Here is a 12,201-nt window from a genome sequence, read left to right as displayed (position 1 = left end):
GCCTGCATTCGCTCGAAATGCCTTTAAATGTTGTCTAAAAATTATTAAAAAAAAAACAATGGTGGTGTGTAACCTAAAGGAGTTTTAAACTACGGACAAAATCTGGAAAAAAAGCTTGAAAAATTGATGAATTTGCTGGGAACATTGCTTATCAAGTACGCTACCGGCTATAGTGTATGCTTCAGGAAGGAAAGATATCTAAAACCTCCAAATTAAATTGTATCTGGGAGCGACAATTCTAACAATGAAGATTTGAAAGTTAAAAGTATTAAAACCTGGTACCAATGCTACTTGTAAGGCTTTGTTTTTGCTTAAATTGAATTCTATGAATTCATAAACAAGTGTGTAAATTCTTTATTTTAGTATAACATTGTTTGTTCAAAACAGTGGTCAATTAAAACATCCTAAGTCATTTCTTTATTTAAGTCGATATCTCAAAAAGTTCATAATCAAAGAAAGGAGTGATTTAAGAATAAAGTATTGTATATTCAATAACATTAATGGAAATAAAGTATTTCATATATTAAAAGTTATTTAAAAATGACCAGAGATACTTAACTTACCCACATGACTTAAGTTAGGAAATAACTTTGTTTTATGAATACCACCCTTGGCTTAAACAAATACGGTAAAACCGTACTTTCGGCACATGGGAACTACCATGAACCGACTTTGTATCTAGACAATAAAATGTATTTATTTGTATTATTTTGTAAATAAGACCATTTCTCTCTACGAAATGTCCTGAATCAGAACTTACGATTCCTTGAAAGTCGCCTGGCTTAAATAACGGTAATTGATCTGGCGGCCAAGTTAAATAAAGACATTGTCTGTGGGCACTGATGTAAATGTGACAGCCGGGGGACAGGGATTTGGAAGTCTGTTTGGCCAATTACATTTGTACAGGGTGATGAATCATGATGACATCAAAGGGGTTCTCACATGGGTCACCACTGGTCATAACCGATGTAAACAAAAAAGTGACGTTAATTTCTTACTACTTTTTTTGGTCAGAACAGATATGAAAATATTTGAAATATAAATATGAGTGTATTTTAAAATGTAGTTTAAAACCTTTAAAGCTTTATACAGAAGATTACTTTAACACCATTTTACACTAATGACGATATCTTTTTTACATAAAGCCTAATAAAAATGAAATAAATAAATATAAAGACTGCCTATCCGACTGTTTGAAAAGAATGTAACCCTAACCAAACCATATGTTTGGCCTCAACAAAAATTACAATTTTGTACAGTTATACACATGCACTTCGAAAAGGTTACAACTTACAATTACAATTAACTTAAATAGGGACTCGCTCATGTTTGTTTTTTTATCAAAAATGAGTTTTTCCGGCAATGCCTCTGAACATATTATTACATCATTATTTTACTCGATGATATCGAGACTGCAGGAAAAATACTAATAATATTTGTCATGTGTCTCCGTTCCGGATAGAAAAATCCGACCCGAGGGCACCTGCGTTGCCAGGTAACGAGGCTTGCCGAGTTACCGGCCACGCAGCGTGCCCGAGGGTCGGATTTTTCTATCCGGAAAGGAAACACATGATTGATATTTTTCTAGCACACGTTAAATTACATTCTTTTGTGAAAAAAATATAGTTCCTTCAGTATCACGTCTTTAAGGTATTAGCCATTTAATACAACTCGGGAAACATCGGGTAACATCGACATATATCGCCACTCGCCGTAACAGATCGCGACGAACATCGGGCGTATTCGGCCTGTACCGGATGTTGCTATTTTTAGAAACAGAAGGTATTTCCCGGCTATTCTTAGGTCAATAATGGAATTTCTACATCGTAGGATTTGGGGTCGGTGGAATTACCGAAAACCCGAAAACCCCGTAAATACCGAAAATCCCTTCTATTTTCTGAGGTATATAGCGTTTTCTTAAATACGCCCGGATTTACTACTTTATTGTGTTCGAATGTTGTATGCCGTAATTGTTGGAGGTTGGAGAGGGGTGGGGAAGCCTAGGGAGGGTGGGGATGGGGGTCGTGGTGACTAAAACCCGGGACCCCCTTTCATTTTCAAAAGTTCGTACAAAAGAAGAGTATGCGAGGAGGTTCTTACGCCGTTCCTTCAAAATTGCATTGTGTTTTAGTGGGTTGTATGCTGTATATCTTGGTGGTTGGAGAGGGGTGGGGGAGTCGGAGTAGTTGGGGTGGGGCAGGGAGTGATTAAACCCCGGGAACCCCATTCATATTTCTAAGTACATACACAAGAGTATGCAGTATGGTTTAAAACTGTATTGTGTTTAAGTGGGTTGTATGTCGTGGTTGAGGTTGGTTGGAGAGTGGTGGGGGAGTCGGAGGAGGGGGTGGTGACTACGAAGAAGTCTCAAATACTACTTTCACATATCTCATTTCAAATTGTAGAGGTAAGGGAGGGTAGGGTCGTACCTTACCGTATACAAAAAAGTATGCGAGGGTGTGTACGCCGATATTTAATACTTCATTTTGGTCGTCCTGTATGCCAAAGTTGTTGGTGGGTGGAGGGGGTGTGGAAGTCGGACGAGGGGGATGGCTAAATCCCGGGAAGTCCTTTTAATTTCATATATGTTAATGTTTTAACGACTAGTTCAATATCACATTTCATTGTGTTTGGTTGCTATTCGTATTTTAAGTATATCGTATATTGAATGTTTTAAAGGTGTATTATTTGTTATTGGTATTTCCTGTAATAAGTTATCCGTTTATTTCGTTGTAAAGCGCCTTTGAACGTGTGGTTAAAAATGGTGCTGTATAAGTTAATCGATAAATAATAATTGTGTATTGTGAACAAGTTGTGTGTCGAGAAAGGTGAATAATTGGTATCAAGCGGGAGTTGATTATATTCAAAGTCAAAGTCAAACACGGTTTATTCTCTCATACCATAAACATGGCAAATGAGGTCCTATACAAAACATATATACATGGCGGCAGATATAATGTAAATTTCTAACTACAATTCATATGATACCCAATACGAGTATCGGACGGTCATTTACATGAAGCCAGAAAACATTATAGTCAAATCACAATGAATAAGGTTGTATCAATAGTAGAAATATTACCTTTGAATCACTTGTACATAAGAAAAAGAATATCTAACAATTGTGTGCCTAGTTTATACAATTGTTCTTATGTGTATCATAACGATTTGTATGTGTCTCAACTGTTATGTGGAATCGCTTGGTATGTTTCATTGCACAATCTCGCGAAGAAAGAAATGCAAATTGCACAATTTCACATAAATACCATCACTGTACCTAAATAAGAATCATCAACATATTTTAACATTTGTCATGACAATGATAGGAAAGTGTATTTAATGAATAAAGGCTTAATATAAGATTTAATATCATAAAGCATACTATTTAAATTCATACATGAAATATTCGTCTCAATATCGATATGGACATGTCATTGTGAGATATTGGTCCATGTCTGATACCTATCAGTAATGACACCCCGCTGTGACAGATTCTTATCGTGCGGTCAGTACTTGGAACCATGCTGTCACTGATGACTATAATACGATGTGTATTGAACCCCAATGGCGGTCAGGTTCAAAACGGGATGCTCCTGTGAACCAGAAATTAAATCTTGTATTTACACAAAGGAGTATTTGAAGATAAACTTTAAATATTCACTTATAATTATAATAGTTTTGTTCATCCTCACCTGATGTGAATAATTTTTTGAATGTATTTATGATTCTATTTCATATTATGTATAACCTATGTCATACCATGTGTTTGTTTATTTATTATTCATTTGTGGTTAAGAAGATGATGTACGTTGTACAAGTCTTAATAAAATATCTGTTCTGTTTTATTTACACGAAGGTAACAAGTAAGAGTACGCGGTGTATGAGAGAAACATCTGAAGTCGGAATATTTATTTCTTAATGCAGTGCAGTTCAAGAGTACATTGCACGTCAGTGTTTCTATATATATGTATGTTTTATCAATTATATTCGTATTGTTCTTGGTATAATAATAGTACAATATAGATTTAGTGAATACATTTTAGGAAAAGCGTTGTAAGCATTTGCTTTTAAAAAGAAAGGCGAGGAATATTTGGGGAATAGTTGAAAGCGAATATGGATTTTAAAATTGGCTAATTAAAGTCGGAACACCTTGAGAACGTGATATGTTAAATTTCACGTGTTTGGTAAAAGGGTGTGAATTCGCAGTACCTAATGAAAGCGCTTGTTGATATATCAAAGTTAGAACCGTGTAATGAGTGTTTGTAGCAGAATTAACACCTTGGCATGGCTTGAGCACAATCGTCAGATTGTCAGTATATATAAAGGTGTGTTCAAATATATTGCATGTATGTTATGTTCACTCTTGTTATTAAAAATGAAGAAAGTTGCAATTTTCGGGGACAGTCACGTCTGGCGACTAGACGCATTCTGCAATGAGGACCTCAAGGTGCGTTGTTTTTTCATGTTCACTCACTATGTACAGTAAAACCTAACTTCCTATTTAGTTAGCTTACATCGGCGATTTATACGTGTTTGTTTCTAGTTGTCATATAACGACATGCCAATATACTCGTACTAAAAAGTTTTAGGATGGTCAATCTGTGAGAGTGCAGCTTGTAGACTTTTTGTAAACACCTACTGTCATGCTTGTGTTGTTGTGATATTTGCCACATTTTACCAAACTTAATCTATTGGTGTATAATTTCGCGTTTCTTTTGCCCAGTTTATTTCCATCTTTTCAACTGTCACTTGGTCCCCGTTTTTTTACTGTTTGTAGAAATTGTGTAACCTCCACTTGTGTTCACAGTCAGTTAAGGGCGCTGTATGAAATGCAGATAACTTTTCAAAATCCTTCTTTAAAATGAAAATAATACAACAAAATAATTCACACATCTACCACCGATTAAAACAAATATAGATGAAAGCAAAATGGCAAAGAAATTAAAAAAAACATACATTTAAATCCAGTCAGCGGACATTTAAATATATTAAAGACCTATGTCATGTATCAGTTTGTCTAGCTGTGCTTCGAAAACGCCTTAATTGTGCTTCTCAGTTGTGTTGTAATTATGTGTGTTAATTGTTTCGATATATATATAAGATCACCGGATATGGCGCTCGGTAAGACCAGAACATTCGTTATGTACAGGAACATCTAGATTAATTGAAACTACGTAAATGCTGATGTCGTTGCCTTCATCATGTCCAGCTACTTACGGACTAACCCCAAATTTTACTGTTTTTTACCATATCTGATAGGGCGCCTCATATGGGAGATCATGTGACGCCGACGTACCCGAAAAAAGCGTGTTGAAAATTACCAAACGAAAATTTCCCATTATATGGAGTAACATCAAATTCATGCATAAGCGCATTCAATTGTTTGTTGTGGATTTACTGTGCGCCATTGTCCGGTACAAAAAAAAATGTCATTTTAGATGTTATGTGTTTTATTGTATGTCTTTTTGTTCATAAAATGTGTTTTTGAATTGTGTAACATTTTGTATCATTTTTGCTCGTGCCATGCTGTGTCTACTCTGGAAAACATGTCATACCTTTTGAAGTGCTTGCGCGTGAGTTTGTTGCTACAGAGACCCGCCGTGAATCCCATTGTAGGGAAACTTCAGTCGCACTGAGGTGGCATATCTCTCAGCGCAACTCGCGTCGCAAGTGCAACTACTCCTTTTTCCAAATTGCGTTAACCTTTTGTCGTCGTCGAAAACCATGCGCCAATAATAAGCAATAATAGCGCCTAGCTGATGTCAACATGCACTTTTAGGTCAAACGATATACATGGTACATTCAATTTTGGGGTGTACCATTTATGTCAGAGCTAGACAATCAGTGAAACCCATTTAAGCGCGTGAGTTTGTTGCTGCAGAGACCCGCCGTGAATCCCATTGTAGGGAAACTTCAGTCTCACTGAGGTGGCATATCTCTCAGCGCAACTCGCGTCGCAAGTGCAACTACTCCTTTTTCCAAATTGCGTTAACCTTTTGTCGTCGTCGAAAACCATGCGCCAATAATAAGCAATAATAGCGGCTAGCTGATGTCAACATGCACTTTTATGTCAAACGATATACATGGTAAATTCAATTTTGGGGTGTACCATTTATGTCAGAGCTAGACAATCGGTGAAACCCATTTAAGCGCGTGAGTTTGTTGCTGCAGAGACCCACCGTGAATCCCATTGTAGGGAAACTTCAGTCTCACTGAGGTGGCATATCTCAGCGCAACTCAGTCGCAAATGCAATTACTCCTTTTGTAAACGGCCAGCAATAAATACGGTTAGCTGATGTCGACTACATTTACTGGGATGGATTATTCCTTAATCATCGCTTTATGATGAAATATTTCTCTATATCGCATCAACAACAAATAAATAAAAATAGTTCAGGAAAAGTTCATGAAGAGTTCGAACTTGCTCGACAACATGACATGTTACAGGCATATTTTCCTCGCGTTTCGCTTTCGAGTCTTTGAGGTACGCATGAAGTAACAACTGTACTTAAAAAATGAAAAAAGGGTGCTTATGTTTTCAGTTTATGTCCCCCTTTAGGGAAAGCTGAGACATATGCATTGACGTGACATTCAACAGTACTGCCAACAATGTCACACCATTATACCTATCTTTCTAGCCATGGGTTCTTTGTATGCTTTGCTTGATAATTGACAGTCATTATACAACTGTTTTGTCAACTCAGTTTTACATCTTGTACATATGTTTTATTTATTTTGTTTTATACACTGACTGTTCAGGCTATCATATGTGTATTTAACTTCTATTATTATACATGCTTTACATTTGCCACAACCCTTGCGCGTTAACTAGTGCTACATTGCTGCTGAAGAGAGCCATTACATAGCTCTCTTACGTGGACTTAAAACATTGCATTTCTGTATGATTACTAACCCATTTAAATGCTGGTATGCCTTTATGTGAATAGTTCTAAAACGGGATATTAAGGTTTATAGAAAAATGTTTGTGAGCTAGATAGGTCTATATAACAAACAAGGTACAGTTCACGAGTACTGTCATAGTGGCAAGACGGTTGTTAATTACCTTTAATTCGAACATATCACTTTACGGTCATTCCCGTGAATGTTTCGGCAACCTAACTGTTTTCGCAGAATAGGATGATTATTTCAAAATAAGTATTGATTTCTTTCGGGATTAATTGATGAATATTTTTAACATTGCATAAGCAGTCCGTCTTAAAATAATACGAAATGAAAGTCCATAAGGGAGGGAGGTTATTTGCAATTAGACCAATTTTTATGATTTTTTGAAGATGCTGTTGCATTTCAATGTTCTCTGAAGCTGTAGTACGTAACAAATTAGGAATGTGTTGAAACTTCTTCAACTAAATGAGGGTAGGTTTTGGGTGGGGGTGGGGGATGGGCCATGACGAGAGCGCCTCCTCGTGGTGTGGCCTGAATATAGCACGGTGAATGAACAATCTGTTTTTCATCTAAATTAGAAAAAAATATATATATAATACAAATCTTTGGTTCAATTCAAGTCCACATTTATCCTGCCATAACTGAACGCTCTCATATGGTCGAAAATTAGCAATATCACTTCGCTTAAGATCATCCTCTTTCATATAATATACCAGTTCGGGACATATGGCATTATAATAACCGCCTACTCAGCCCCCGAAGGTGAACAGACCTCGGCTTACAGACCTCGGCTTACGCCTCGGTCCATATACACCTTCGATGGGTAAATGGCCTGTCCTTATTATGTCATATGGCCCTCAGTGGTGTATTATATTAAATTTCTTTAATATCGTAAACACTGACGTGCAACGTACTCTTGAACTGCATTACACTAAGAAATAAATATTCAGACTTCCGATGTTTATTTCATACACCGCGTACTCTTACTTGTTACCTCCGTGTAAATACAAGATTTAAATTCTGGTTCACAGGAGCATTCCGTTTTGAACCAGAACGCCATTGATTGGGGTTCAATACACATCGTATTATAGTCATCAGTGACAGCATGGTTCCAGGTACTGACCGCACGATAAGAATCTGTCACAGCGGGGTGTCATTACTGATAGATAACAGACATGGACCAATATCTCACAATGGCATGTCCATATCGATATTGAGACGAGTATTGCATGTAAGTATTTAAACGGTATGCTTTACGATATAAAATATTAGATTATGCTTTTATTCATTAATAACACTTTCCTATCATGACCAATGTTAATATGCTGTTGATGATTCGTATTTAGGTGCAGTGATGGTATTTAAGTGAAATTGTACAATTTGCATTTCTTTCTTCACGAGATTGTGCAATGAAACATACCAAGCGATTCCACATAACAGTTGAGACACATACAATTCGTTATGATACACATAAGGACAATTGTATAATCAACTCCCGCTTGATACCAGTTATTCACCTTTCTCGACACACAACTTGTTCACAATACACAATTATTATTTATCGATTAACTTATACAGCACCATTTTTAACCACAAGTTCAAAGGCGCTTTACAACGAAATAAACGGATAACTTATTACAGGAAATATCAATAACAAATAATACACCTTTAAAACATTCAATATACGATATACTTAAAATACGAATAGCAACCAAACACAATGAAATGTGATATTGAACTAGTCGTTAAAACATTAACATATATGAAATTAAAAGGACTTCCCGGGATTTAGCCATCCCCCTCGTCCGACTTCCACACCCCCCTCCACCCACCAACAACTTTGGCATACAGGACGACCAAAATGAAGTATTAAATATCGGCGTACACACCCTCGCATACTTTTTTGTATACGGTAAGGTACGACCCTACCCTCCCTTACCTCTACAATTTGAAATGAGATATGTGAAAGTAGTATTTGAGACTTCTTCGTAGCCACCACCCCCTCCTCCGACTCCCCCACCACTCTCCAACCAACCTCAACCACGACATACAACCCACTTAAACACAATACAGTTTTAAACCATACTGCATACTCTTGTGTATGTACTTAGAAATATGAATGGGGTTCCCGGGGTTTAATCACTCCCTGCCCCACCCCAACTACTCCGACTCCCCCACCCCTCTCCAACCACCAAGATATACAGCATACAACCCACTAAAACACAATGCAATTTTGAAGGAACGGCGTAAGAACCTCCTCGCATACTCTTCTTTTGTACGAACTTTTGAAAATGAAAGGGGGTCCCGGGTTTTAGTCCCCACGACCCCCATCCCCACCCTCCCTAGGCTTCCCCACCCCTCTCCAACCTCCAACAATTACGGCATACAACATTCGAACACAATAAAGTAGTAAAACCGGGCGTATTAAAGAAAACGCTATATACCTCAGAGAATGGAAGGGATTTTCGGTATTTACGGGGTTTTCGGGTTTTCGGTAATTCCACCGACCGTAGGATTGGGTTTGGAAACATTGTGATGTTTTTCTCATGAATATACGTTTAAAATAAATAAACACTAAAAGTACACGCTGACAGTTGATTACGATACATCTAACAAATTGAGTCATTACAGTTAAACATGGATTTTAAGTGAAATATACGCGTAAGAGAAGATTTTCTCTCGAAAAAACGAACTGTCAACAATCGGCATGGAACTGGGATATTCGTATCAAAGGGCTCTGAATGCAAGTATCCTTGAGCAGTTTTGTACGTTTGTGTTCAAAAACGTTTTTTTTTTTTTTAATTAATCTTTGGAATTCTTAAATCATTTTTATTAGCTAAATGTTTAGACAGCATGTTCATATTTTACATGTACTTATGTACATGTTACATATTTTTATATGTACTTATGTACATAACTTATGTTTAAGATATAATATGATGATGTAATCTTTTAATTGATTGTTTTATCTTAGAAAAATATTAGACTTAAAATTTTGTTTAAAAATGATGTGTTTTGGTACGTGACCTATTTCTAACATATCACAATACATCACGGACCTATATGGTTTATAGGTACGTGAATACATGTACATACCCGTTATTTGTTTACAAAATGCATATTTTCAAAATTAACCTGTGAAAAAAAGTTGTATGTGGTTTGGGGCTTGAAGCCGCATCTGCTAGGACACTATTGACATTCATTGGCTTGGTGTAGGTCTCGTTAAAACCCCATACTGTTGTGAATCATTATCAACCATATGCACAACAACTACACATTTGTGCCTACCAAACCTTACTCTTGGCTAAAACAGATTTTAGTGCAGAATGTATAATACTTGTGCATTTGTATTTTACGGTGGTAGTTTCTGCTGGTTGATAATCAGAAGTCTAATTTCTTCCAGGCAGGAAAATGACTGAATATTACTTAGTCAACAACACTGGGTTATGAAGAATTCCAGCCTGCATTAAATACTATGTTGGATCCTTGAGAGCGGATTTGACAGCCACGTCCATCCACAAGGCAGTCGCATCTGATCGAGATGATGTGAATATTTCATATAAAACATATTTGACTTGGTTTTTGTTTTTATAAACCTACTGTATTCAATAATCAAGTGGTGGTGGTGGTGGTGGTGATGATGGTGGTCAAGTGGTGGTGGTGGTGGTGGTGGTGGTGGTGATGATGATGATGATGATGATGATGATGATGATGATGATGATGAATTTTATTGATAAATTTAATCATTTTCTTTATATATATACATGTATGTATCAGCTTGTTGTTGTTTTTTCAAAATAATGTCGAGAAATATTAAACTGTTTATATTTTATTTTGTATATGTATGGCAGTATAATTATCTATACTAATTAGTTAGAAAGGCTTTAAAGTACAACTTTTTTCCTTTACAGCACTAAACATTCTTGATGGGTAAATTACCTGAAGGTGCATGAAAACCAAATCAGCATTGACTCAGCATTGAGTTATCATCTGTGCACACACTACAAGTACAAAGCATGGGAACAGACCAAACTTCAAATGTTGAAGAGTGAAGAATTCTTGTGAAAAAAACTAATTGTTAGAATAACAATGACAAAACAAAACAGATATACATCAAATTACCCACAGAGATTGTTTACATGTTATAATATTAAAAAAAAACATTAGTTGAGAACTTTCACTCTGATATTTTTGGAGGGGCAAGCCCACTTAGTGTTCTTGTTTCTTCACATATTTTAGTTTAAAGGTACACTCATTTGTTTTAAACCCTGTATTCTGAGTTAGTATCATAAGTAAAATTCATTTATTTGAAAGAGTACATTTTATGAATAAGTCCAATTAAGCTTTATATTTCTTTACAAGAAAAAGGTTGATTTTTAAGCATTTTATTAGCTATAAAAATGTATGGTAACATGACATTATGTATATTTTCTTCAAAACTGGACGGTAAACTATCATAAATTGTCTTTTAAATTGTTTAATAGACATCATAGATAATATCTAAAATGATTTCAGCAGCTTGCCTTATAGTTAACTATTTTTTATGAATTTTATAAAACTGCTATATATATTTTCAAACATCGAAAAACTGCTCTTTTCCGGAGAATCATAAGATCAATCAAAATGATTTTTTTCCATGTGTATCAATAATGTGTTCGTTTTAACTTTAGTTTTCTGTTAACTGATGTTTATTTTACCAGAAACTGTTGTGTTTATTTCAGAATCTCTGATAATGTGAAAAAAATTCAAATATAGACAAAATATTTACTTGTCGCTCTTTGTAGCCCTTGGAGTTTGGGGGTGGGTGTAATGAAACATAAATAACTTTTTTAATTCACGGTTAAAAATCTTCAAAATTTGGATAAAAGTCCCAAAGTGTACCGTGATTATAACTATGTTGTCGGTTAAAGCTTTTAAAAAAGTGTGTATTACGCGGCTAATACCTTAAAGGGTTATTTTGTTTTGTTTTGAAGGTATATATTTGTAAAGTTAATGTTTATGGAACTCATCTATTGAAATCTCATAATTATGGTTACATAGAGTGTAAAATAAAAGAAATGAAAAGTATTACGTCACAGCGCGTGACTCATCTGGCATGGGGGGATGCCAGATGGAGTTTTCCAGCTCGGCTGAATTCACCGGAAATGCCTATCCGGTGTGCTAGAAAAATACATAAGGCTTATGTATAGCATAAAGAAGAATTCTGGTTTAAATAGGGTCCGAACCCACGCCCTTAAAGTCAAGAAAAAATAGTTAACCGATGCCATCACCACTAGGCCACCAGGACTTATTATTAAG

The 12,201-nt window shown here is 35.9% G+C and overlaps 1 protein-coding gene and 1 long non-coding RNA gene across 4 annotated transcripts in view; one reads left to right on the top strand and one right to left on the bottom strand.

The window, feature by feature from the left end:
• Nucleotides 1-12,201, bottom strand: part of LOC128218022 (protein rolling stone-like) — an 88,210-nt gene that overhangs the window by 19,682 nt on the left and 56,327 nt on the right. The window lies entirely within an intron of this gene.
• Nucleotides 9,552-10,886, top strand: LOC128218023 (uncharacterized). The gene is made up of 3 exons (XR_008258303.1): nt 9,552-9,650; nt 10,311-10,449; nt 10,815-10,886. It is a non-coding gene; the product is annotated as an uncharacterized LOC128218023 (long non-coding RNA).

The sequence above is a fragment of the Mya arenaria genome, chromosome 14 (genome assembly GCF_026914265.1).
Source record: "Mya arenaria isolate MELC-2E11 chromosome 14, ASM2691426v1".
In the NCBI taxonomy this organism is placed as follows: domain Eukaryota; kingdom Metazoa; phylum Mollusca; class Bivalvia; order Myida; family Myidae; genus Mya; species Mya arenaria.
The sequence above is the reverse complement of the archived record's forward strand: the minus strand, read 5'-3'. Positions and strand labels throughout refer to the sequence as shown.